The sequence below is a fragment of the Pleurodeles waltl genome, chromosome 3_1 (assembly GCF_031143425.1).
Source record: "Pleurodeles waltl isolate 20211129_DDA chromosome 3_1, aPleWal1.hap1.20221129, whole genome shotgun sequence".
NCBI classification, from domain to species: Eukaryota; Metazoa; Chordata; class Amphibia; order Caudata; family Salamandridae; genus Pleurodeles; species Pleurodeles waltl.
Window position 1 is genome coordinate 951,667,071 of NC_090440.1, and position 26,917 is coordinate 951,693,987.

Consider the following 26,917-nt stretch of genomic DNA (forward strand, 5'->3'; position numbering starts at 1 on the left):
CGTAAATATTAAATCACTAGGTTTTGATGTATTTGTTGCATATAATTTGATGACAAACCAGTATCCTGATCTGTAACAATTTCTTTTGGGAATACCAATCTCGAAAAAATATCTACTATGCTATTATCAGTGGTTTAAGAATTGGTTTCTTTTAGTGGTACTGCTTCTGGATAACAAGTTGCACAGTCAACTCTAATCAAGATGGACTTATGCCCCCAGCTGGAAGTAGTCTATGGCCCTGAGCAGTAGTGGTTTACTTAGCTCGGACGGGGCAGGTGTGGCAAACAGGGGTCAGCGGTGAGAGGGGGTAAAATTTTATTTCTAAAAAAAAACGTATCTGATCCGCTGTGCAGCTCCTTTTTTCTCCCATTCCTGCAGGTAGGCACAGGCTCCCAGCCTGCCCTGTTTCAGGTCCTGAGCTCGCCCCCCACGACCGCAGCACCAACCTGCTGCCTCCTGCCTCTGTCCCCCGACCACGCTGCTGTTTGCATGTTCGAGGCCCTCCTCCACCCGCAGGCATCCTCCTGCGCCTCATCCCTGGGGTCTAGTGGGCTCTGACTAGCTTCACTTGACCCGTGTGCCGCTTTCCGCCGTCCTGTAAGTTGTTTTTCTCATTTTTCTGCGCCTCGCCTCCGGCGCTTCTGCCCCCATTGTGCCCCTCTGATTGCTGTTTCCCCGATCGTGTAATGTGCCATTACTGTATTTCATACTGTGTGTTTTCTTATTGTGACTGCCTTTAATTTCGCTCGATTTTTTGTGCCTTTTGCCCCTTGTGCGCTCCCCCTGCTCTCCGATCCCTGCCGCTGCCTCCCTGCGGCCCCGCCCCCCTCACGCCCCCATTCGCCGCTCCCTCCCGCCTCCCGCCTCACAGCTGCTCCTCCCTCCCCCCTCCCTTCTTAATGGCTGGCACTGCGCGTCGCGAGTGAGCGACCTCTGACCTGTTTCAGGTCCTGAGCTCGCCCCCCACGACCGCAGCACCAACCTGCTGCCTCCTGCCTCTGTCCCCCGACCACGCTGCTGTTTGCGTGTTCGAGGCCCTCCTCCACCCGCAGGCATCCTCCTGCGCCTCATCCCTGGGGTCTAGTGGGCTCTGACTAGCTTCCCTTGACCCGTGTGCCGCTTTCCGCCGTCCTGTAAGTTGTTTTTCTCATTTTTCTGCGCCTCGCCTCCGGCGCTTCTGCCCCCGTTGTGCCCCTCTGATTGCTGTTTCCCCGATCGTGTACTGTGCCATTACTGTATTTCATACTGTGTGTTTTCTTATTCTGACTGCCTTTAATTTCGCTCGATTTTTTGTGCCTTTTGCCCCTTGTGCGCTCCCCCTGCTCTCCGATCCCTGCCGCTGCCTCCCTGCGGCCCCGCCCCCCTCGCGCCCCCATTCGCCGCTCCCTCCCGCCTCCCGCCTCCCAGCTGCTCCTCCCTCCCCCCTCCCTTCTTAATGGCTGGCGCTGCGCGTCTGCGCCCATCCGCGCCTGGACCGCGCCCAGCGCCACCCCCCCTGGTCCTCGCGCCCCCCGCATCCCCTGCGTCCGCTACTCAACCAACGAACTCCGCGCACTCAACCCCGGCCCCTCTGCAGAGTGCTTCCTTGCAACCCCGAAGCACACAAAAGGACCTTTCTCCTGCCGCACCTGCAACTTCTCCTGCGACAGAACGGCAAAGCCAACAACAAGAACTTCCAACACCAACCACCTGAACTGCATCCTCATCAACACACGCTCCGCACGAAAACAAGCCATCGAACTCTGGGACTTACTCGACACCACCGTGTTAGAAATTGGGTTTTTGGTTGGCAGTCAGGTTACCCTCTGTCCAAGCAAAAGCCCTCACTCTAGTCAGGGTAAGTCACACACTATCCAAGATTATCCTGTGCCCACCCTCTGGTAGCTTGGCACGAGCAGTCAGGCTTAACTCAGAAGGCAATGTGTAAAGTATTTGTGCAATAAATCATACAATACCACCATATAACACCACAAAAATACACCACACAGTGTTTAGAAAAATATATAATATTTATCAGGATAATTGTAGGTCAAAAAGAAATAAAGTTGCAATAGAAAATTGTAGAAATATCACAGGGAGGTGATATAAAGTGTCTTAAGTCTTTAGAATATAAACAAAGTCTCTTTCAAGCACAAGTACCTGGTTGGGAGTGGAAAAATCTCCTCAGAGGGCCACAAGCGAAGAGGTGCGTGGAAAAAGGTGTGTGTGCGTCGATTTCTCCCCAGCACACACGGACTTGCGTCGTTATTTTCCACGCGGGGAAGTCGGCGTCGGTTTCCGGCGCGCGGACAGTCTCTTTCTGTGGATCGCGGGGATTACCAGATGTCCCGGGTCTGTGCGTGGATTTTCCTGCTTGTTCTCCGGCTGCGCGTCGGTCTGCGGGGCTGCGCGTCGAAGTTACGATCTCACGGCAGGCGTCGCGTCGATTTCTCCTCTAGACTTCGATCTGCGGGGCTGCACGTTGAAATTACGATCTCACGGCAGGCGTTGCGTCGATTTCTCCTCTAGAGGTCGGGCGGCGTTGTCCTTGCGAGGCCGTGCGTCGGATCTTCGATCGTCCCGAGAGCGTCGCGTCGATCAGCATCGGAGTGCGGCGTTTTTCTCGCCGCGAAACAAGCTGTGCGTCGAAATTTTCGGCGCACGGAGCGTCCAAGTAAAAGAGGGAAGTCTTTTTGGTCCTGAGACTTCAAGGAACAGGAGGCAAGCTCTAGCCAAGCCCTTGGAGAGCACTTTCACAGCCAGACAAGAGTTCAGCAAGGCAGCAGGACAACAGCAAGGCAGCAGTCCTTTGTAGAAAGCAGGCAGGTGAGTCCTTTGAGCAGCCAGGCAGTTCTTCTTGGCAGGATGTAGGTTCTGGTTCAGGTTTCTTCTCCAGCAAGTGTCTGATGAGGTAGGGCAGAGGCCCTGTTTTATACCCAAATGTGCCTTTGAAGTGGGGGAGATTTCAAAGGGTGGCTAAGAAGTGCACCAGGTCCCCTTTCAGTTCAATCCTGTCTGCCAGGGTCCCAGTAGGGGGTGTGGCAGTCCTTTGTGTGAGAGCAGGCCCTCCACCCTCCCAGCCCAGGAAGACCCATTCAAAATGCAGATGTATGCAAGTGAGGCTGAGTACCCTGTGTTTGGGGTGTGTCTGAGTGAATGCACAAGGAGCTGTCAACCAAGCCCAGCCAGACGTGGATTGTCAGGCACAGAAGGATTTAAGTGCAAAGAAATGCTCACTTTCTAAAAGTGGCATTTCTAGAATAGTAATATTAAATCCGACTTCACCAGTCAGTAGGACTTTGTATTACCATTCTGGCCATACTAAATATGACCTTCCTGCTCCTTTCAGATCAGCAGCTGCCACTTCAACAGTGTATGAGGGCAGCCCCAATGTTAGCCTATGAAGGGAGCAGGCCTCACAGTAGTGTGAAAATGAATTTAGGAGTTTTACACTACCAGGACATATAATTACACAGGTACATGTCCTGCCTTTTACCTACACAGCACCCTGCCCTAGGGGTTACCTAGGGCACACATTAAGGGTGTCCTATATGTAGAAAAAGGGGAGTTCTAGGCTTGGCAAGAACTTTTAAATGCCAAGTCGATGTGGCAGTGAGACTGCACACACAGGCCTTGCAATGGCAAACCTGAGACAAGGAGAAGGGGCTACTTAAGTGGGTGGCACAACCAGTGCTGCTGGCCCACTAGTAGCATTTAATTTACCAGCCCTATGCACATAGGGTGCACCTTACTAGGGACTTATAGGTAAACTAATAGTCCAATCAGGTATGATTCCAGGTTACCATGTTTTAGGGGAGAGAGCATATGCACTTTAGCCCTGGTTAGCAGAGGTAAAGTGCGCAGAGTCTATAAACCAGCAAAAACAGTGTCCAAAAAGCGGAGGGAGGTAGGCAAAAAGTTAGGGGTGACTACCCTAAGGCTGTCAGGTCTAACATGTGTCCCCCCCAGCTGAAAGTGGGGAGAGCTACCCGACCTCCTGGGAGCTCTCATCGCTAAGGCGGAAGTACCTGGAGAGACCATCAGCATTGGCGTGGTCAACCCCTGGGCGATGTTCCACCGTAAAGTCCATCCCCTGTAGGGAAATGGACCACCTCAAGAGTTTTGGATTCTCACCCCTCATCTGCATGAGCCATCTGAGGGGCCTGTGGTCTATCTGAACCCGGAAGTGAGTCCCAAACAGGTAGGGTCTTAGCTTCTTTAGTGCCCAGACCACAGCAAAAGCTTCTCTCTCAATAGCACTCCACCTCTGTTCCTGTGGTAATAGCCTTCTGCTAATAAAGACTACCGGTTGATCTCTGCCCTCCTCATTCAGCTGTGCTAGGACTGCCCCTATGCCATGCTCTGAAGCGTCTGTCTGCACGATAAATTCCTGGGAGTAGTCAGGGGCCATGAGTACGGGGGCCGTGCACATGGCTTCCTTCAGGGCGTCAAAGGCTTTCTGACAAGCCTCTGTCCAATTCACCAACCTAGGTTGTTTCTTGGAAGTGAGTTCTGTCAAGGGTGTTACAATGGTACCATAGCCCTTGACAAATCTGCGGTAGTATCCTGTGAGGCCTAGAAAGGCTCTCACCTCAGTCTGCGTTCGCGGTGGTTGCCAGGCCTTGATAGTTTCAATCTTGGCCTGGAGTGGCTGTACCTTGCCACCACCCACTAGGTGTCCCAAGTACACCACGGAACCCTGCCCAATCTGGCACTTACTGGCCTTGATGGTCAGGCCTGCCTGTTGCAGGGCCTGAAGCACCTCCTTGAGGTGAAGCAGGTGTTCCTCCCAGCTGGAACTGTAGACAGCTATGTCATCCAGGTAGGCTGCACAGAAGGCATCCTTGCCAGCTAGGACCCCGTTAACCAACCGTTGGAAGGTAGCGGGGGCATTTTTCAACCCAAATGGCATAACCCGGAACTGGTAATGGCCATCAGGGGTTGAGAAGGCGGATCTTTCCTTGGCCCCCTCAGTCAGGGCGATCTGCCAGTACCCTGAGGTAAGATCAAACGTACTCAGGAACTTGGCAGCGCCTAGCCTGTCCACGAGCTCATCAGCTCGGGGAATGGGGTGAGCATCAGTCCGTGTGACTGAGTTGAGACCCCGGTAGTCCACACAGAACCAGAGTTCTGGCTTCGCACCTGGGGCAGTAGCCTTAGGGACCAACACCACTGGGCTGGCCCAGGGACTACTGGATTTCTCGATAACCCCTAGAGTCAACATCTTGGAGACCTCCTCCTTGATGCTGGCCTTCACCTTATCCGACAACCTGTAAATTTTGTTCTTCACAGGGAGACTGTCACCAGTGTCAATATCATTAACACAGAGGTGGGTCAGTCCAGGAGTAAGGGAGAACAGGGGGGAGAACTGCTCCAACAGCTCATAGCAGTCTCCTTTCTGGTTTAGAGTCAGGGAGTCAGACAGAATGACCCCGCTTACTGACCCATCACCTTCTTGGGCAGAGAGGAGGTCGGGGAGAGGCTCACTCTCCTCTTTCGTTCCTTCATCTGTGACCAGAAGCATGTTGATCTCCGACCTCTCAAAATGAGCTTTTAGTCGGTTCACATGGAGCACCCTTAGGGGATTCCTAGGGGTTTGGAGATCCACTAGGTAAGTGGCCTCCCCCTTCCGCTCCTTTATTTCAAATGGGCAAGACCAGCGGTCCTGGAGAGCTCTGGGCTCTACTGGCTCCATTACCCACACTTTGTCTCCAGGTTGAAACTCTACCAGGGTGGCCTTCTGGTCATACCATTGTTTCATCACCTCTTGACTGGCCTCAAGGTTACTTTGGGCCTCTTTCCAGAAGCGGGTCATCTGGTTGCGGAGGGCCAACATATAGCTGACCACATCCTGAGGGGGTGTCCTTGGAGCTTTCTCCAATCCCTCCTGGACAATGCTTAAGGGTCCCCTGGCAGGGTACCCATAGAGAAGCTCAAAGGGACTGAACCCTACCCCCCTCTGGGGGACCTCTCTGTAAGCAAAGAGAAGGCATGGTAAGAGGACGTCCCACTTACGCCTCATGGCCTCAGGGAGGCCACCAATCATGCCTTTCAGGGTCTTGTTGAATCTCTCCACAAGACCATTAGACTGGGGGTGATAGGGTGTGGTGAACTTGTAAGTTACACCACACGCATCCCACAGTGACTTCATGTATGCAGACATGAAGTTAGTGCCTCTGTCAGACACTATTTCCTTGAGGAATCCCACACGGGTAAATATCCCCATCAGGGTTCTGGCCACCACCTGTGCAGTTACGGTCCTCAGAGGGATTGCCTCTGGGTAACGGGTGGCATGGTCCACCAAACCCAGGATGAACCTGTTGCCTAAGGCAGTTTTGGGGTCCAAGGGACCAACAATGTCGATGCCCACCCTTTCAAAGGGGGTGCCAACGACAGGAAGGGGAATCAGGGGGGTTTTAACCCTTGTCCCTGCTTTCCCACTGGCCTGGCAGGTAGGACAAGATCTGCAGAACTTATCTGAGTGTGTCCTCATTTTGGGCCAATAAAAGTGGGTGACAAGCCTGTTAAAGGTCTTGCCCTGCCCCAAATGTCCTGCCAGGGGAATGTCGTGAGCCAGACCCAGTAGGAAGGTTCGGTAACATTGGGGGACCACCAGCGTACGTGCTGCCCCAAAGGCCGGAACCTTAGGCTCACTGTAGAGGAGATCATTCTCCCAATATAGGTGGTGATTGCCAGAGGCGTCACCTGCTGCCTGGTTTGAGGCTTGCTTCCTCAAACCTTCCAGAGTGGGACACTCTTTCTGCGCCTTGCAGAATTCCTCCCTGGTGGGCCCACCCTCAACTTGCTAGCCAGCAAGCTCAGGTAAGTCACCTAGGGCGGCAATGTCTTACCCAGTTGGCTCGGGAGCCTCCTCCTCAGGAGCCCCGTCAGCCACTGTGGGAACTTCTGGGGCCGGTTTCCCGCACCCCTGGTCCCTCCTCCTGGCAGCTCTCTGGGCCATCGTTCCAGGCTCCAGATGCCCTTGACTTCCCTCTCGGTCAGCCATGGACCGTGTGGTCATGCAGACCCACTCAGGTAACCCTAACATCTCCAGGTGAGACCTGAGCTCCACTTCTTTCCAAGCAGTGTGCTCAAGATCATTGCCTAACGGACAATCTACAGGCATGGCAGGACTCACAGCTACTCTCAGAGCACCAGAGACCCCCCCCCACTCAAAGGGAACCAGAGCCACCGGTAGGTGACTCTCGCGATTGTCAGCGACTCTGACCTGGTGGAATGTATTAGGTACTATCTGCTCTGTTGACACCAGCTGACTCTTGATAGTAGTCATACTGGCTCCTGTGTCACGCAGAGCCTCCACCTTCTGCCCATCAATGGTGACCCACTGCCGGTACTTGGAAGTGTTTCTGGGCATGTGGGCCTTGGGCACCATTTCTCCTTCTCCCAGGGACACTAGGGAAATCTCTACCTGCTCCCCAAAGCTAGTTGGGTCCATTTCCCCCCCGAGCGCTACACTAGTCAACCCAGGTGCCTGTCCGGTAGTGGACGGTGCCCTCTTGGGGCACTGTGGATCGCCTTTGTAGTGACCATACTGGTAACACTCCAGGCATTTGGGGCTAGATTTCCCTGACTTGTCATATGTCCCTGGCTTTTTCCCAAATTTGGAAAAGGAAGGGTTGCCACCCCCTCCCTGGGAATTCTTTTGGGGGCCTTTAGAGAGTTCCTTATCTGCAAGTTTATCTCCCCCCTCTTTCTTCTGTTGGGAACCCTGACCACCTTTGTGGGAGTCCCCCCCAGGTACCTTCTTGGACACTCTGGTACTAACCCAGAGGTCCGCCTCCTCAGCAAGCTTCCTGGGATCAGTCAGCTTACTATCCACTAGGTGCTTGCGCAAATCTGTATAAGTAACATTAAGTATATGCTCTCTCAGAATCAAGTCATATAAACCTTTATAATCTGCTACTTTGTTGCCCCGCACCCATCCATTCAGTGCCTTACTGGAGAAATCAAAGAAATCTACCCATGTTTGTGTGGTTTGTTTGGTGCTGTCCCTGAACCTCTGACGGTATCCCTCAGGGGTCAGCCCAAACTTGGCAAGTAAAATGGCTTTCTGAAGTGGGTATGTGTTTTGATCAGGTTGATCCAATGTGAGAAGTGTGTCCCTCCCCAATGACGGCACATAACCCCACATAGCTACCCCCCATTGCCCTTCAGGAACCTCATGAGCACTTAGTGCAACTTCATAAGCAGCTAACCATTTATCTATGTCATCTCCCACCACAAAACTGGGCACCACATTTTTGGGTATACGAACCTTCTTTTCTCCAGCAGGTCCTGTCTGTATGCTGCCACCATTATTGCTGGATTCAGACTGTCTCGCCTTGATCTCCAGCTCCTTGAGACTCAGTTCATGAGCCAACAATAGTTTCTTTTCAGCCAAAGCTCTTTCAGCTTCCACTTGTTTGGCTGCTCTTTCAGCTTCCGCTTGTTTGGCTGCCCTTTCAGCTTCAATCTGTTTGGCTGCTCTTTCAGCCTCAGCTTGTTTGGCTTCTCTCTCTGCCCTCTTCTCCTCCTGTTGAGCCTCAATTTTCAGTTTTGCCATTTGCAATTGGAACTCCCTTTCCTCTCTCCTTTCCTCTGCGGTCAGGCTTTGCATAGAGACACTGCTCCCTGGTCTGGAAGGGGGCACAATTGCAGTGGTAACACCATCCATAGATAGTGAAAATTCCTCTGAGGGGCCATGTTCTGGCTCCTCTTCCTCATCATCCTCTAAATGGGCTTCTGCCCAGGCCCTCAGCGCCACTTGAAAGTCCTCCTTTCTGGAGGCCCCTTGGGTGGGTACCCTCAATGCCCTGCAGAATCCTCTTAGTTGTTTGACTGTATATGCATCCAACTGGACTAGGTCAAAGTCTCCTGTCTGAGACCCAGTCAGAGACATGTTGAGTGAGGATTTAGTTTTTGAAAATTGTCAGGAAAAAAATCAGGTTTTCAAAAAGAGATAAAAAACCAAGTTGACCTTCAACTGTGGGTAGGTAGTGAAATACTTAGCTACTGTATGTCACTGCACAAATACAAGTCCTATCCTCACCGCTGATCACCAATGTTAGAAATGGGGTTTTTGGTTGGCAGTCAGGTTACCCTCTGTCCAAGCAAAAGCCCTCACTCTAGTCAGGGTAAGTCACACACTATCCAAGATTATCCTGTGCCCACCCTCTGGTAGCTTGGCACGAGCAGTCAGGCTTAACTCAGAAGGCAATGTGTAAAGTATTTGTGCAATAAATCATACAATACCACCATATAACACCACAAAAATACACCACACAGTGTTTAGAAAAATATATAATATTTATCAGGATAATTGAAGGTCAAAAAGAAATAAAGTTGCAATAGAAAATTGTAGAAATATCACAGGGAGGTGATATAAAGTGTCTTAAGTCTTTAGAATATAAACAAAGTCTCTTTCAAGCACAAGTACCTGGTTGGGAGTGGAAAAATCTCCTCAGAGGGCCACAAGCGAAGAGGTGCGTGGAAAAAGGTGTGTGTGCGTCGATTTCTCCCCAGCACACACGGACTTGCGTCGTTATTTTCCACGCGGGGAAGTCGGCGTCGGTTTCCGGCGCGCAGACAGTCTCTTTCTGTGGATCGCGGGGATTACCAGATGTCCCGGGTCTGTGCGTGGATTTTCCTGCTTGTTCTCCGGCTGCGCGTCGGTCTGCGGGGCTGCGCGTCGAAGTTACGATCTCACGGCAGGCGTCGCGCCGATTTCTCCTCTAGACTTCGATCTGCGGGGCTGCGCGTTGAAATTACGATCTCACGGCAGGCGTCGCGTCGATTTCTCCTCTAGAGGTCGGGCGGCGTTGTCCTTGCGAGGCCGTGCGTCGGATCTTCGATCGTCCCGAGAGCGTCGCGTCGATCAGCGTCGGAGTGCGGCATTTTTCTCGCCGCGAAACAAGCTGTGCGTCGAAATTTTCGGCGCACGGAGCGTCCAAGTAAAAGAGGGAAGTCTTTTTGGTCCTGAGACTTCAAGGAACAGGAGGCAAGCTCTATCCAAGCTCTTGGAGAGCACTTTCACAGCCAGACAAGAGTTCAGGAAGGCAGCAGGGCAACAGCAAGGCAGCAGTCCTTTGTAGAAAGCAGGCAGGTGAGTCCTTTGAGCAGCCAGGCAGTTCTTCTTGGCAGGATGTAGGTTCTGGTTCAGGTTTCTTCTCCAGCAAGTGTCTGATGAGGTAGGGCAGAGGCCCTGTTTTATACCCAAATGTGCCTTTGAAGTGGGGGAGATTTCAAAGGGTGGCTAAGAAGTGCACCAGGTCCCCTTTCAGTTCAATCCTGTCTGCCAGGGTCCCAGTAGGGGGTGTGGCAGTCCTTTGTGTGAGAGCAGGCCCTCCACCCTCCCAGCCCAGGAAGACCCATTCAAAATGCAGATGTATGCAAGTGAGGCTGAGTACCCTGTGTTTGGGGTGTGTCTGAGTGAATGCACACGGAGCTGTCAACCAAGCCCAGCCAGACGTGGATTGTAAGGCACAGAAGGATTTAAGTGCAAAGAAATGCTCACTTTCTAAAAGTGGCATTTCTAGAATAGTAATATTAAATCCGACTTCACCAGTCAGTAGGACTTTGTATTACCATTCTGGCCATACTAAATATGACCTTCCTGCTCCTTTCAGATCAGCAGCTGCCACTTCAACAGTGTATGAGGGCAGCCCCAATGTTAGCCTATGAAGGGAGCAGGCCTCACAGTAGTGTGAAAATGAATTTAGGAGTTTTACACTACCAGGACATATAATTACACAGGTACATGTACTGCCTTTTACCTACACAGCACCCTGCCCTAGGGGTTACCTAGGGCACACATTAAGGGTCTCCTATATGTAGAAAAAGGGGAGTTCTAGGCTTGGCAAGAACTTTTAAATGCCAAGTCGATGTGGAAGTGAGACTGCACACACAGGCCTTGCAATGGCAAGCCTGAGACAAGGAGAAGGGGCTACTTAAGTGGGTGGCACAACCAGTGCTGCTGGCCCACTAGTAGCATTTAATTTACCAGCCCTATGCACATAGGGTGCACCTTACTAGGGACTTATAGGTAAACTAATAGTCCAATCAGGTATGATTCCAGGTTACCATGTTTTAGGGGAGAGAGCATATGCACTTTAGCCCTGGTTAGCAGAGGTAAAGTGTGCAGAGTCTATAAACCAGCAAAAACAGTGTCCAAAAAGCGGAGGGAGGTAGGCAAAAAGTTAGGGGTGACTACCCTAAGGCTGTCAGGTCTAACACACCGCCCCTGACGTGGCCTTCCTGACCGAAACCTGGTGGAACGACTCCTCGGCCCCGGACATCGCAATCGCCATACCGGAGGGATACAAAATCACCAGAAGAGATCGAACCAATGGAATCGGCGGCGGAATAGCCATCGCCCACAAATCTACCCTCAAAATCCACACCCACACGGACGACACCCTCAAGACAGCCGAACACCTCCACTTCCAGATCCACACGGACCCCAACACGACCCTCAGAGGAACCCTCATATACCACCCTCCAGGACCAAGAGCCCCCTTCAGCGACACCGTCGCCGACCTCGCGAGCACCCACGCCCTCGCTTCCCCAGACTACATCCTCCTGGGAGATCTAAACTACCCTCTGGAAAATAACAACGACGTCAACACCGCATCACTGACCTCCAACGTCCTCAACCTCGGACTCCGTCAACTGGTCAACACTCCCACCCACATCGCCGGACACACTCTTGACCCCCTCTTCACCTCAAGCAACCACATCTCTTTCAGCCACACCTCCGAACTCCACTGGACCGACCATCACTGCGTCCACTTTTCCTATACGAAAATCACCGAACACCACCGCATCCCTCTACCTCCTCACCGCCGCTGGGGAAAAATCACCCAAGACCAACTAACCAGCACCCTCGTCAAAAACCCACCACCCGACTCAACCGACCCGAGCACTGCCGCCATCACCCTCCATCAATTGATCCTCGACTGCGCCAACACCTTAGCCCCACTCAAGAAACCCACCGCCAACCAAGGAAAGAAAAAAACAGCCTGGTTCACAGACGAACTGACCGCCTCCAAAAGCCTCTGCCAGAAGCTCAAGAAGAAGTGGATCTTAGAGCGCACACCCGACAACCTCGCCTCCCTCAAAGACGCCAACCGTGAACACCACCAACGGATCCGAGTCGCCAAGCACGCCCACTTCACTGAACACATCAACAACAACGCCCACGACTGCAAAGAACTCTTCGGCATCGTGAAGGAACTCTCAAACCCCAACGCCAACTCCAATGACATCCCGCCCTCCCAGAAACTCTGCGACGACCTCTCCACCTTCTTCCACCAGAAAATCACAACCATCCACGACAGCTTCAACGCCACTCCGCCGCCAGACCCCACCCCTGACATCTCCACAGACGCCTGCCGCCTCACCGCCTGGACCCACGTGGACGACACCGAAACAATAACAACCATGAACACCATCCACTCAGGCTCCCCCACGTACCCATGCCCACATCACGTGTTCAACAAAGCCAACGCCATCATCGCCCCCAAACTCCGCAAGATCATCAACCTCTCATTCGACTCCGCCACCTTCCCAGACAGCTGGAAACATGCAGAAATCCAACCCCTCCTCAAGAAACCCAAGGCTGACCCGAACGACTTCAAAAACTTCCGACCGATCTCTCTCCTCCCTTTTCCAGCAAAAGTCATCGAGAAGATCGTCAACACACAGCTCGCCCACTTCCTCGAAGACAACTCCATCCTAGACCCCTCTCAATCCGGTTTCAGACGAAACCACAGCACCGAGACTGCACTCCTCGCCGCCACAGATGACATCAGAACTCAAATGGACAACGGCGAAACCTCGGCCCTCATCCTCCTCGACCTATCAGCCGCTTTTGACACAGTCTGCCACCGCACCCTACTGACCCGCCTCCATGAAGCCGGCATCCAAGATAAAGCCCTCAACTGGATCTCATCCTTCCTCTCCGACAGAACCCAGAGAGTCCGACTCTCCCCTTTCCGCTCCAAAGCCACCAACCTCATCTGCGGCGTCCCCCAAGGCTCCTCCCTCAGCCCTACGTTGTTCAACATCTACATGGCCCCCCTCGCTAAACTGGCCCACCAACATCACCTCAGCATCATCTCCTACGCCGACGACACCCAGCTCGTCCTCTCCCTGACCAAAGACCCACTCACCGCCAAAACCAACCTCCACGAGGGACTAAAAGCCATCGCCGAGTGGATGAACGACAGCCGCCTGAAGCTCAACTCCGACAAGACGGAAGTCCTCATCCTCGGGCGCACCCCTTCGGCCTGGAACAACTCCTGGTGGCCCACCGACTTCGGACCCCCACCCACCCCAGCCAGCCACACAAGAAACCTCGGCTTCATCCTGGACTCCGCCCTCACCATGTCCAAACAGGTCAGCGCCGTCTCCTCTTCCTGCTTCAACACCCTTCGAATGCTCCGCAGAATTTTCAAGTGGATCCCAACAGGAACCAGAAAGACGGTGACCCAAGCCCTCGTCAGTAGCAGACTTGACTACGGCAACGCACTCTACACAGGCATCCCAACAAAAGACATCAAACGACTCCAGCGTATCCAAAATGCATCCGCCCGCCTGATCCTCGACATACCCCGCCGATGTCACATCTCCCCTCACCTGAAGGACCTCCACTGGCTCCCCGTGGACAAGAGGATCACCTTTAAACTCCTCACCCACGCTCACAAGGCTCTACACAACACCGGACCTACCTACCTCAACTCCAGACTCAACTTTTACGCCCCCACTCGTCAACTCCGCTCTGCCAATTTCGCCCTCGCCATCGTCCCCAGGATCCAGCGCAAGACCTCCGGCGGCAGATCCTTCTCCTTCCTCGCCGCCAAGACCTGGAACTCTCTCCCCACCTCACTACGCCAGACCCAGGACCTCCTCACATTCAGGAGACTCCTCAAAACCTGGCTCTTCGACCGCTAACAGCTCACCCCCCCCCCCAGCGCCTCGAAACCCTGACGGGTACATAGTGCGCTTTACAAATGAAATGATTGATTGATTGATTGATTGATTGGCCAATCATGACGCTGCTCATAGCAGCATTAGGATTGGCTGGGAGCGCCCAGCCATGGTGCTCCCAGGCAGACTGGGAGCTTGAGAGACCACATTGCACATGTGTGTTTGGCTGGCCAAACATACATGCACACTGAGGGGAGTGCACAGTGCACTCCCTTCAATGCTCATTACCCCGTGGCCCCATCCCTTTAACAAACGAAACAATAATAAATACAATTCATTATCGTTTTGTTTGTTAAGGGTTTTGCAGCTTCTAATGCTGGCAGGGGCGACCCTCCTCCGCCCTAATGGAGGAGTCAGCGCTGCTCAGGAGTCACAGGTATGTGCTCCATTGCCCCATTGGTCTCCTCACATGCCCCCTCAGTCTCCTGACACTACTCCTCCAGCAACAATTGGCATAGCATTAACCTTATTTGTCCCTCAAGTGTGAGATCTGTTGATGGTGAAAATTAACAGATTGAACAAACTGTGGGAAGAGATTTAGGGATTCCATGAATGGTTTTGTTGGGTGAATTAGGCAAAGTTGAGAGATAGACAAAAACAAAATTAATTAAGTCCATGAGAAACATGTGACGTCACATCTGTTGTGGAAAGAAGGCAACACTTCAGCTACAAAATTCACACAACTTTTTCTTTACCAGACGCCAAACTCCCAAGTTAGCTATTGGTTATCTAGGCTGGAAAATACAAAATAGGGAGGACCCACATATGGCAATATTGGAGAGTCAAGGTAAGCACAGTTCATGAGGAGTCACGGTCTTAGTGCTGAGCACAGGCTGGTGTAGTGGTGTACTATTAACTAAAAGCCAATCTTGTATTGTTCTAGACAACCAGACAGAAAGCTAGTGTCATGTCCCTGGTTGATTAGTGAATAGCCTACTAATGAAAAATTAGCTGTGTTCATCATGTTACAAGTGCATGCCTCAACCACTTAATTAGAATTTGCCACTTGAGCAATTAGTTTGCATTTTCCTAATCAACGCACCTCCAGTCCATAGGGTAGGGCTCATTAAGTCATCTTGCTTTCCATAGAAATAGATATGCATTGGTCCTTCTTCTGACTGCTGTCAATTGTCCTTTAAGAGTTCATCCAAAAAGAGATTGAACTGATGAGCAAAAAAGTGAAAAGCGATTGAGTTTTTGTTTAGTGTTGGTAAACTGAGTAGTCTCAGAGAAAGCTAGAAATCACACATTTAAGTTAACAAACTGATAATCAAGTAAAATAGCTCACCCAGAGACATATGGAAGCGAGCCTTGATCCAGAATCATCACCCAAACGTTATATATCAAGTTTAGTTTACATCAAAATACCCTCCAAGCCACCAAATAAATCATAATATTTTATTCAATGGTGCAAGTTATCTGTTCCAAATATGGTGTATTTTTACTTATGTGCATCTCTTTCACGTGGAAGTCATACATAACACAGTGCAGCCTCCTAACTTTAACTGGCAGTGCAGCATAGGAATGAAACAAAGAGCATAGATTTATGGATATCTTGTTCATTTTATGAAATGGAGGCTTCCTTTGTAGACTGATAGCACTGCTCATTTCAAAGTCTATGGTTGAACGGAAGGATGTATTGGTCTTTCTCACCTCTTACTGCTCAGCCAGTCCCAGGAAAACATTGCTACATTGCTGGGTCCTCCTTGATTAACTATCCGTGCCCTACACAGTGGTCCATTTAACTTTGTTTACAATAGCCGGCACAAGCCACACCACATATATGAAAAAAAAATTCAAAGGAGTCATACCTGTTCTCTTATTGTGTTATGTATTTAATCAGGCAGTAGATTTGGTCCTTATAACTGGGGTTTGGCCTGTGGATGATTACTCGCCACTAATAATTTCAGACCAACTGTCTTCAGGAGCATTATACCATTTTTAGTATGAAGTGTTTGTTCATAATCAATCTCTCCACATTTTGATGAGAGAGATGGGTCCTTTTGACTGAGACAATTATTCCAGATACGCTGAACATATCCAGAAAATACGCTCCAAAGACACACTGACCACCAGACATGCTAGATAATTGACAGCCTGCTGAGTTCTAGACACTGTTCTTTCATCCACGTCAATAGGCCATTTGGTCTTGATCCAGATACACCTCTCTTGGGCCATCCAGAGAGTCTCAGACCATCTCCGCATTGTCATTGGTGCTGCCACTTGTTGTGCCTGTGTTGCCTAAACCTGTTCACTTGACTTAAGTCTTGCCATATGAAACCAACCTATTGCAGAGGTTGACAATGAATTGAAGCTATTGTTACTGTGACTTTACTAGCCGGGGATGGTATTGGTTGCTGCTGCAGAGACCAAGGGCAATCATCACCACCCTCTCAAGAGTGTGAAGGATGCATTAAGTTCTACCCTGGCCTCAAATTTGCAGTCATTCTTCTTCTAGATTGTCCGCTTTCCTGGTGGCCCAAGTCATGTTATCTGAGACATCCAATTTTGATAAAGGAATACAAGTGGCCAGAGCTTGATTCTGCAGTCAATCTATTATTAGGGGTTATATAATCTTAAGAGGATACATTCTCTTTTGCAGCCTCAGATTAGTGTTCACACAAAGGATTACACTGTTTACCAGAGCAGCTGCTTCATCATTAACAATGCTTAGTGTGTTTTTCCACTTTTTGCAAATGTTCCTGCAGCAGATGCAACAGCAGGATTGCTTGGCTCATTGTACTCTCTTCCTTACTGACTTTCAGTATCATAATCTCAATAGGGAGTAGCATTTGGATCAGACAGTCATAAGTACTCATTTGTCTACCTATATTGTCATGGCTTTGGCAGTTGCATTCCCCTCTCCACTAATTACATAACCATTGACAAACGTGTACTATTCCAACCGGCACTGCAGCTTTTAGTAGGTTGAGTTGCAATGTGCTGGCACCTCCTGTATGAGGACTTTTACAGGTATTTAATAACACAGTGAATGATCTGCAACTGTTTCAGGCTTTGAACCAATGTGCAAATTCCTTGATAAGTAACTAGTATATTGTTGACTATGTCTTGTGTTCTGAGGAATTCTTGCACATTTAGGTTAATGTAATGCACTAAGCACAGAATTCTGAAATATCCTCCATCAGCCATGCCTTGATTATATTACTGCTATTTTTAGTGGCCAAACATTCATTGCTGAGACCTCTAAGCTGAAGCCATTTGTAGACTTTAGCATTAAATGTGTCCAAGATGTTGGCAGCTGTATGCAATTTCTCCTTAGAAAACATTACATCTGTTGTATGCCACTGAGTGCGTCATGACTTGAACGCTTCTTACTGCAGTAATCCGCCAGTCTCTGCGCACCAGCTGGGTTCTTGCGTGTTCTGGATTGACCAAGGTAGGGGCAACCCTTTCCAGTAGCCACGGTGCTGCTGATAATGAAACACCAAGCAGGCCCTAACCTTCAGAAGGAGTCCCAGAGGAAAAAAAACCAGCAGGGAAAATACCTCTAATCAAGGAACTCCTGAAAGATAAGAAGAAAAAAGATTCAGGCACAAAAAGGACTGGAACAAAAACTGAAGTCAGGAACAAAGGTAGAATCCAAATCACGGGATACAGGAGGGAGGGGCACAACCGGAACGGAAGTGTTTGCAATGCAAGGAACAGAAGAGAAACTGTGCTTATATACAGACAAGACAGGAAGTGGCATGCAGGAAGTAATGAAGACACCATCTTGGATTGGGAAGAGCCACATGAAGATAAATGGAAAAATAACCATAGTATAAGATAGGAAGCAAAGCATGGAGGGAAAGAATACAGACTTCTGGAAAAGAGAAAATATGGCCAAAGAAGAAACAAAAAGATAAAAGGGAAAAAGAAGAGAAGAAGACAAACAGCAACAAACAGGTAAGAAAAATTGAGGGGGCAAATGGTGGATGCAGTGAGAAACCTAGCCTAAAGGAAAGGTCTCAGGTTGGCCTGTAGCCCGAAATACAGGTCGCGGACTGAAAAGTGGCCAGCAGGAGAAACGGCTATCCGAGACACGGCCCACCGATCTGACTGTGGCCCACGAGTGGGGCACCACTGTTCTGCGCAGCGTCACAGAGTGACCCCGAAAAGCATCATCAGATGTGAGACCAGGAGTTATCTGTTGCTTCACTCCCTTGAAAGAGATCCAATTTGCAGTGATGCACATGTGATCTGTTGCTTGATAACTGGTCCACCGGTTTGTTGTTAGGTAGATGGATCGAATAGCACTCCCATTAATAGCACCAAAAAAGCATGGAGAAGGCTTGGGAGTGCTGATTCTTTTTCTTGTTGTAGATTGTGAAGATGATGTGTCCAGTGGAACAGCAGCCACAACAGCATTTTGCTCAGCATGAAGCATAATTCTTTCAGCTGCTCCTACTTCTGGAAGATCAGGAGTTTCAGACTGTGGTTCCTGTTGTTGACTTTCCTCTGCAGGTTTGGTTTGCTGATGGGATAATTAATTTCAAACTAACCACTCTCTAATACTGCAGTCACTGCTGCTTTGAGAGACATGGGATTTGATTTGGTGGTGGTGCTATTGATCCTGGGGAGATCCTCCTACCAGTCCCTTTCTGCCCAGAGGAGGAAGCAGCAAAAATGTTGCATTCATCATTCTCATAAACGCTCACCAATAGTGTACCCATGCATAAACGATATTTTCCTAGACAGTACACAGTAAAAGCTAACTTAGTGCGCCTTCAGGACCGATGGGGACTTTATGAGAGGTGAGGGTAGGCACAAATGAAAAAAGAATGCATTAAATAACTACTGGTTCTCCTTAATGGCACTTTGATACCCTATGAGAGGTGAGGGCAGGCTAAAATCAATAAAATAAATTACAAAATTGCTGGTGCCCCTTCCTAGCCCGTAGGGATTCAATGAGATGCAGGAGGCATGTAAGAATGCAACAAATCCAATACAGAATTGCTGGTGCCCCTCTAGGGAACACATAGCCCCTATGGAAGGAGAGGGGCAGGCAAAAAATCAACAAATTAATTACAATATTGAAGGTGTCCTCCAGGGCCCATGAAGACTCTATGAGGTGGAGGGCTGAAAAGAACGGAATAAATGAATGAAATAATTTCTGGTGTCCCTCCCGGGCCATGGAGACCCTATGAGAGGCAGGGGGTGGGCAGGCAAAATCGAGTAAATGAATTAAATATGTGCTGGTGTTCCTCAAGGGACCATGAGGACCTTATAGGAGGTGAGGGCAGGCAAAACTTGAATAAATAAATTTGATAATTGCAGGTGTCCCCTCAGGGCAAAGAAGACCCCATGGAAAGCAAGGAGTGGGCAAGCAAAAATCAAATAAATTAATTAAATAATTGCTGGTGTCCCACAGGGGATGAGGAGGTAGGCACAGATTTAATACATTCATTATATATTTGCTAAGGCCCTTATAGGGGCCATCGGGACCCTAAGGGAGGCAGGGTGCTTGCAAAAATTGAATAAATAATTTAAATAATTGCTGGTGCTCCTTTAGGACCCATCAGAGGTAGGTGGCAGGCAAAGATTGAACAGATTAGTTAAATAATTACTGTTACCCCTCCAGGCTCTTGGGGACCTTATGGCAAATGGGAGGGCAGGCAAAAATGAAATAAATGAATACATTAATTGCTGTGCCCATATAGAGCCCATGGGGTGGGTCCCTATGGAAGTCAGGGGACATATGGGACATGGCAGGCAAAACTTTAAAAAAAAACGTAATAATTGCTGGTGTCCTTCCATGGACCCTAGGAGGTGAGGGTATACAAACATTGAATAAATGAACTAAATACATGCTTGTGTCCCTCCAGGCCCACGAGGATCCTATGCAAGGTAGGGGCAGGCAAAAATCAATTAAATAATTACTGGTGCCTCTCCAGAGCCCATAGGGACCCTATGTTGTTAGGGGCTTGCATAAATCAAATAGATTAACAAAAAACAACACAGTGCTACAATCAGCCACAAGAAGAAATATTTCAGGAAAAACAATGAACGAAAATGTCATGAGCTTCATCTGTCACTGTTCTTAGACAATAGGTTATGCCAGTAAAATAAAAAGATGGAAAAAATGATGGCAGCTAACTCATCCTCACATGCCTGGTGAAGCAGGAGGCATGGAACACAAAGACAAATGGCTACCACACACTGACTGGCTCTACCAAATGGTAATTCTGCATGACCAGCAAAGAAGGCATAGACATCAAAGACAAAATGGCCACGCCACATGCACTGACTAAATGTAATTGCCACAGCTGCATTGCCAGGAAATAAGAGGGCATTGAGAACAAAGATAAATCTTGGGTGTGATGATAAATACAGACAGTGGTACACAAAACAACCGCTGTTGCAAGGCCCACAAAGAAGGAGACATGAAGAACAAAGAAGATGATTACCCTACCCTGCCTAGAGCACATATCTCAGCCCCTACAAAATCTTATGACACTGCAGGGAAAGGATTGTGAAGATATATATTATTTACCCAAAATGTGTCTCAGCTCACATGTTGGACTGCCTTTTACCGACAACTAGTAAATCAACAATGTCAGAAAAGAAAATTGAAATAAACTTTAAAAACTTCTTAATCACAAACAGCCAAAGCAACATCTATTACTCCTCCAAAATTCTCTTAAAAGTTGCAGAAAAGTCAAACAAAATATCAACCATGTCACACGCACAAAACTCATAAATGTGTGCAAGCACATGGGGAAGAAGGTAGTTGAAAACAAAAGGGACACATGTGACTGGACTCCAGAAGCCACCTGACTCTAGCCACCAACAGGAACAGGCAGACAAAAAATAACCTCTATTTTGTATTGAATATATGGCCATCCACAAGCCCCTGAAAAACGTAAAAAACACAGGGCACAACAGCAGTGAGATTGCTAAAAATACATTAAAAATACACTCAGGTTCTCATTTCAAGCCTCGCAGTCCTTGGACCACCAGTCTCAGGCCATACTACAACTTCGCCAAACCGCTGAAACGCCACCCATACGGCCAGGGTGGTCGGACTGCCGGGCCAGAGGTGAGCACCTCCGGCACCGCAGTAGCCGTCATACCGCCATCCGTGTTACGACTCGGAAGACCGCTAACATTTTTGTGGAAGTCGCACCACCACGAAAATGCTGGCAGTCATGCACCCGGCGACAGGAATTTCCATTCCTGTTGCTGGCAGACACACCCCACATGAACACACACCTACATTTATTCACCCCCATTTACCCACACATTCGCTAACATACACCCCCACAAGCTTGCACCCAAACACGCACTCAGATACACCCATTCACTCCCACACACGCACACGAACACACCCATTCACTCGCACACATGCACAAACACACACATTCACTCACACATGCACACAATACCCATTCACTTGCACACACGCACACAAACACACCCATTCATGCGCACACATGCACAAACACACGCATTCACTCACACATGCACACAATATCCATTCACTTGCACACACGCACACAAACACACCCATTCATGCGCACACACGCACTCAGACACATACACTTGCATGCATGCACTCAAACTGACACATGCATGCACTCAAACTGACAATTACACTTGCCTGCATGCACTCAAACTGACACCCCTTCCACCCTCCACATTCACACAATCATACTTACACTCACACACTCAACACCCCCTCACCTCGGCATACACACACTTACAAGTGCACACACAGACGCCCCCTGCATTCATACACACACATAGACATCACACACATGCACACAACACCCCTCCCTTTTCGGACAATCAACTTACTTTCTTAAGCTAGGTGGCTGTCTGGGAGGGTATTGGTACTGGCAATTTCACCACTGGCACGGCACCGCTGTGCAGGACACCGCCGTGCCATATTATGGATCGTAATACAGTGGACGGTATCCTGTCGGCATATCGATGCCAGTGGTGAAACCGCCTCTATTACGATGTCGGCCAGGCCAACGATGTCAGATTTCCACCCAAAAACGGGCGGAATTTGGCATGACATCATAATATGGCAGTCTTCGGACAGCCAGCACTGGCGGTGTTTTGGTGCCCGCGGCTTTGGCGGTCTTTCGCAAATACCAGCAAAGTCGAAATGAGCACCTCAATGTCTACAGTGGGTTAGACTAGGCCCCAAACAGTAAAACAACAAGGTAAAATGATTAACAAATCTGTATAAACATTAACAGAAAAACACAAAGAAATGGGGAAACTGTATTTATAAACCCAACACTCGCCATCTCATACATGTAGAAAAGTATACCTTAAAACAGCTTAATCCTGCAAGGTCCTTTACTAGTAACTCCAGGCCATCCAACAACAAAACGACATCAAGAAAAAAAAAATAGGATAAAAAAACAATGGTGCCTGCCCTCCCTCAAAGAACACACTTTTTTGCAAAGCTCTGTATTGAACTTAATTGATTTTTCCAAAAGGTAAACTTTTGAAGGTTGTGGTTGCAGCAGAGATTTCAGGCAAAATGAAAGTGGTGTTTTCCATCCAAAATCCAAATCCAAAATTCCAAAAGGCTGAAAAAAGGAAAGGGAGGTGTCCTTGGGACAAGAAGAGGAAGTTGTTACTACATGTACATTATCCTCCCAGTCCCTATTGCTCTTTCTTCCTGTTTAAAAAAAAATAAAAGAAAAACTGTTTTTTGTGCTCAAACAATTCCCAAACTGTCCGTTCAGGAAACATTTCAACATGGAAATGTAATTTCGAGTTGATTTTCCAGTTGCTCCCATTAAAAGAACTGCAGTTTGCATCTGGAATGGCAGTATCATGCTCACAAATTACCTGAGTGGTTTGCTCGGGTAAAAAATCAACTTGAAATATTTTTTTACTTCCTGTGTTAAAGAACTTCCGCTCGCATTGGGAAATGCCTCTGACATTCTTGCCAACTGCATTGTTTCTATGCAATACGATTTCTCCCCAAATGTTATTTTAAGTAAGGGATGTGCCTTAAAGGCCTAATCTTGGTAATTACATTTAAATTTCGTTACTCGAAATTACCAAAATCATGCCTGCATAATTGACATTTCACTTGGTCCTATTTTTTTATATTGCGCATACTAGCCACCGTAAGCGTTAGCAGTGTACTTTACTATATGCACAAATAAGAAATCAAATGACATAAGATATAAAGGAATCTAAAATACAAACAATAAATATCAGTGATATTAAAAAGAAAATTGGATAAATGACTTCAAGCATCGGGGTGTACAGGAAGGTCAAATGAGTTAATTTTGAAGACTTTAAAATGATAAAGCAGTAAGGTAGATTTACCTACTGCAATTGAACAGAGTAGAGAGGACTCTTGCTCAAGTGCATCTGATATATGCTCTAGCTGGAGAGAAGGGGGTGTAATTGGGCTTCATTTAAAGACATTTAGACAGTGGGGGCCTGATTTAGATCTTGACGGTGTTACCGCCAAGCTGCGTCGGACCAGAAAAAACATCAAATCAATGGTGTTGCGCCCGCCGTATTTAGATGTTGCAGCACCGCAATCGGTGGACTGGTGACGGATTGCTGACAGGTGGAGACAGCGGCAGAACCCACTGGACCTCGTATAATGGCAGTGGCTATGGAATAGAGGTAAGTGAAACACACACACACTGTCCCTTAGCCATGTGTGTCCCCCCGCGCTACACAGCACACTAATTACACACCATCATCCATTACAATTCCAACACAACCTGTACATGCCGAAAGCACAGATAGACATGCATCCATGACAAGACTCACACACACCATTGACACTGCACCCACATACGACACACCCACAACAACCAACACAACTACACACTTAGCTACACAAGCACAACTGCACACATCACAACAACATCCGCCACACAGTAACAAACCTTATCTGAATGTCACATGGCAACACAACATACACAACATCAATCTCACATGCAAGTGACACAAATACAGACACAACCACAGCCCCCACTCCAGCTCCCTCCGCCTCACCCAGCCAATACACACACACATACACACACACACATAAGCGTACTGACTCACCTACACAGCAGATAGCACAAACCTACCATTACATGTCCCCTTGCAAAGAGCGCACATGGACACCATTGACAAGTGTGAAATTGATGTTGTGTATGTTGTGTTGCCATGTGACACATTCAGGTAAGTGTTGACATTGTCATTGGAGTTCCAGCATTCATTTGGCAATGAATAATGACACCACAATGACAGCTGTGTATGTGTGCGATATGTGTTGTGTACAAGTGTGTCCCTATCCGTGTCTGACCCACCTGTGTTCCCAACATATGCATGTCACAGTGATGTAAAAAGATTACTGTGACATGTATATGCCTGTAGTGGTCTAGACCTCCAGTGCAGTGCCCACCCAACATACCCTGGCAATGCAGCGTGCCTACCTTCGAGTCCAGCAATAGGAGGGCTGTGTTTTTTTCTGTGGGTTGGTGGCAGCAGTGACAGCAGCTGTTGGCCAGTCCTGAACAGAGGTGGAACCATGAAAAAAGTGAGTTTTCACTCTCCCCTCCCCAAATCGGCCAACTCAGAAGTGGAGGTTGGACCACCATATTTTACATGGTGGTAAAGCACATCCAAATCTGCACGGCAGGAAGGGTGGCTAGGGTCCCATCGGCAGCCACTTTTCCCTATCCAGCCAATCAAAGCAGGCGGTGTTTCTTGGCGGAGATGATGGTTCGAATGCAGGGTTTTAGCTATGGGACTGCCAACATCTAAATATGGCAGACGGACTGTCACAGCGGTGGACGGGTTTTAAGTCGAAAACTTGGCAGCAGGAGCATTACCGCCAACATCTAAATCAGGCCCTAAATCTTTAAATCTTACTTGAATTCACATTTTGAGCCAGATGTGTATGGACTGGCAGAGCTTTCATAAGAAGAAACGCTGGAGGGTGTATTGTTTATTAACTTGGGGATTTCAAAGCACAGAGGAGATTTGTTTCTGAAGTTTCAGTTTATTTTGTGTAAGTTAGTTTTTGTTCAAGAGAGGTGGAAAAGAATGCCCAAGTGACTTGTGAGTGATGCAGGCTGACTTACATGTATTCCAGTATTCAAGGAGTAACAACTTTAAACTCATAAATACTGGTGTTTTGTGATCAAGGTTCCTGTGCAGAGATTAGTCATGCAGCTGTCTAATGCAGGTTTAAGGGGAGGGTTAAGTCCTTTCTTAAGATGTCCAGCGAACAAATAAGTGGATCATAGTGGACTGAACAATTGTGTTCAAGTATGTTTTTGGGGGGAAGTGTTTGGTGTCGCCAATCATTATCAGTTGTTAGTTTACTCCTTTGATTATGACACTGACATGTGCTTCTATGACCAGCTTGAGTCTTGGATACGCAATAAACAATGCAGTCATCATGCCCAAGATAGTACTATATTGAGCAAGAGGTCTATATTGTTTACCACGTCTATCCATTCATTTGTCAATTGGTGATTGGAGTTTGGATGCAGGATCAGAGCTTCAGTCTTTTTCATTTTCATTGGTTATTGGGCCTCAGATAGACTACGCATTATTAGGTATACTTGAAAATAGCCTGCAATGTAATACCTGTCTTCCAATAGCACACAGCAAAAATTACAAATGTAATTGAAACTATATTTTCTTATCAACTCAGCGTTAGCTATATTTTCTAGTCAACTCTGCGTCAGGAATAAAAATTGTATAACTTTGTGCAAGGCTTTAAGTCGGTTGGGTACCTCCCTGCCTCAGGCCCGGTAGTAATTAGATGCTTACACAGAAAGTGTTTCTTCTGTGCCCTTTATTCATGTCCTTATAATCAACGTTACAGACAAAAGCACTGTTCAATTTGTAAGCAATGGATGAAAAAAACACTAAGGTAGTCCAAGTCAGCATTTTAGTCCTTGTTTATATTTCACAATTTTCTAAACCTTCCATTCCCTAAGGTTGTTTGTCATTTCTTGGAAGTAATGTTTCTGCACTTTTTTGTGCAGCATATTACTCTTGTGTAGTGTATACTTTTAACCGAATGGCATCCATGTGTTTACTATGAACTACAATTGAACGTTTTGGAGATGAGGGTGAAGAAAGTGGGAGTCATCCAATTCTAGGCTTCTCTGCAGAGGGCACAGAGCAGTGATCAAGAATGCCAGTTTCAACTGTGACTATGCAAATGTGTGTGAATGAGATAAATAGAGGTCAAAATATTGATAAGATTAATTGTAGGAATCTGGCCTGGTGTATGGTGAGCACCTATGGTGTTTTCACTTTGTACCAGGTCCAGGTAGCCCCTATTAGTGATGTGTAGACAGTGTCTAGGATAGCCAGGGCTCCCTAGAGGTAGCTGTGGATGAGCATCCTAGACTTATCTAGGAAACGTGCAAAGCTTATGCAATACCACTACAGTCACATTGCACTTAAACACATGAAAGAATGGCACAGTGTTCCAAAAATAAAGGTACTTTATTATAGTAACACAATTACTAAAATACTGTATAGGCAATACTCCACTAGGAGATGAGTAAACACACTATTATGTAGACATTAGAAGTCAGTGGTTAGCATAGAAAGCAATAGCAAATAGTAAAAACAATAGCAAATAGTAAAGACCCTAGGGGGAGACCAAACCATATACTAAGTGAGTGGAATGTGAAAGGCAGTCCCCCACCTAAGGAAGTGGAATCTGTAGGGGGGAGCTGGAGGAACAAGGAACCCCAAAAGGTAACTACCAGGGTGTCCCCCCGTGACCAGGAGAGAAGCAGTAAGTACCTGGTTTTTCCCCAAACCCACAGGAGAACTTTGGAAAAAGACTGTGCAAGACCCAGACTAGACTGGGAGAAACCAAAGGTGTATCCTGACAGAGTAGGACCTGCAAAAGAACGGGCCCAAGTCCAGTTCAAGTTGGAGTGTCTGGTTGTGGCAGGAACCACTATCCACCCTTGTGAGGATGTAGGATCAGGTCGACGGT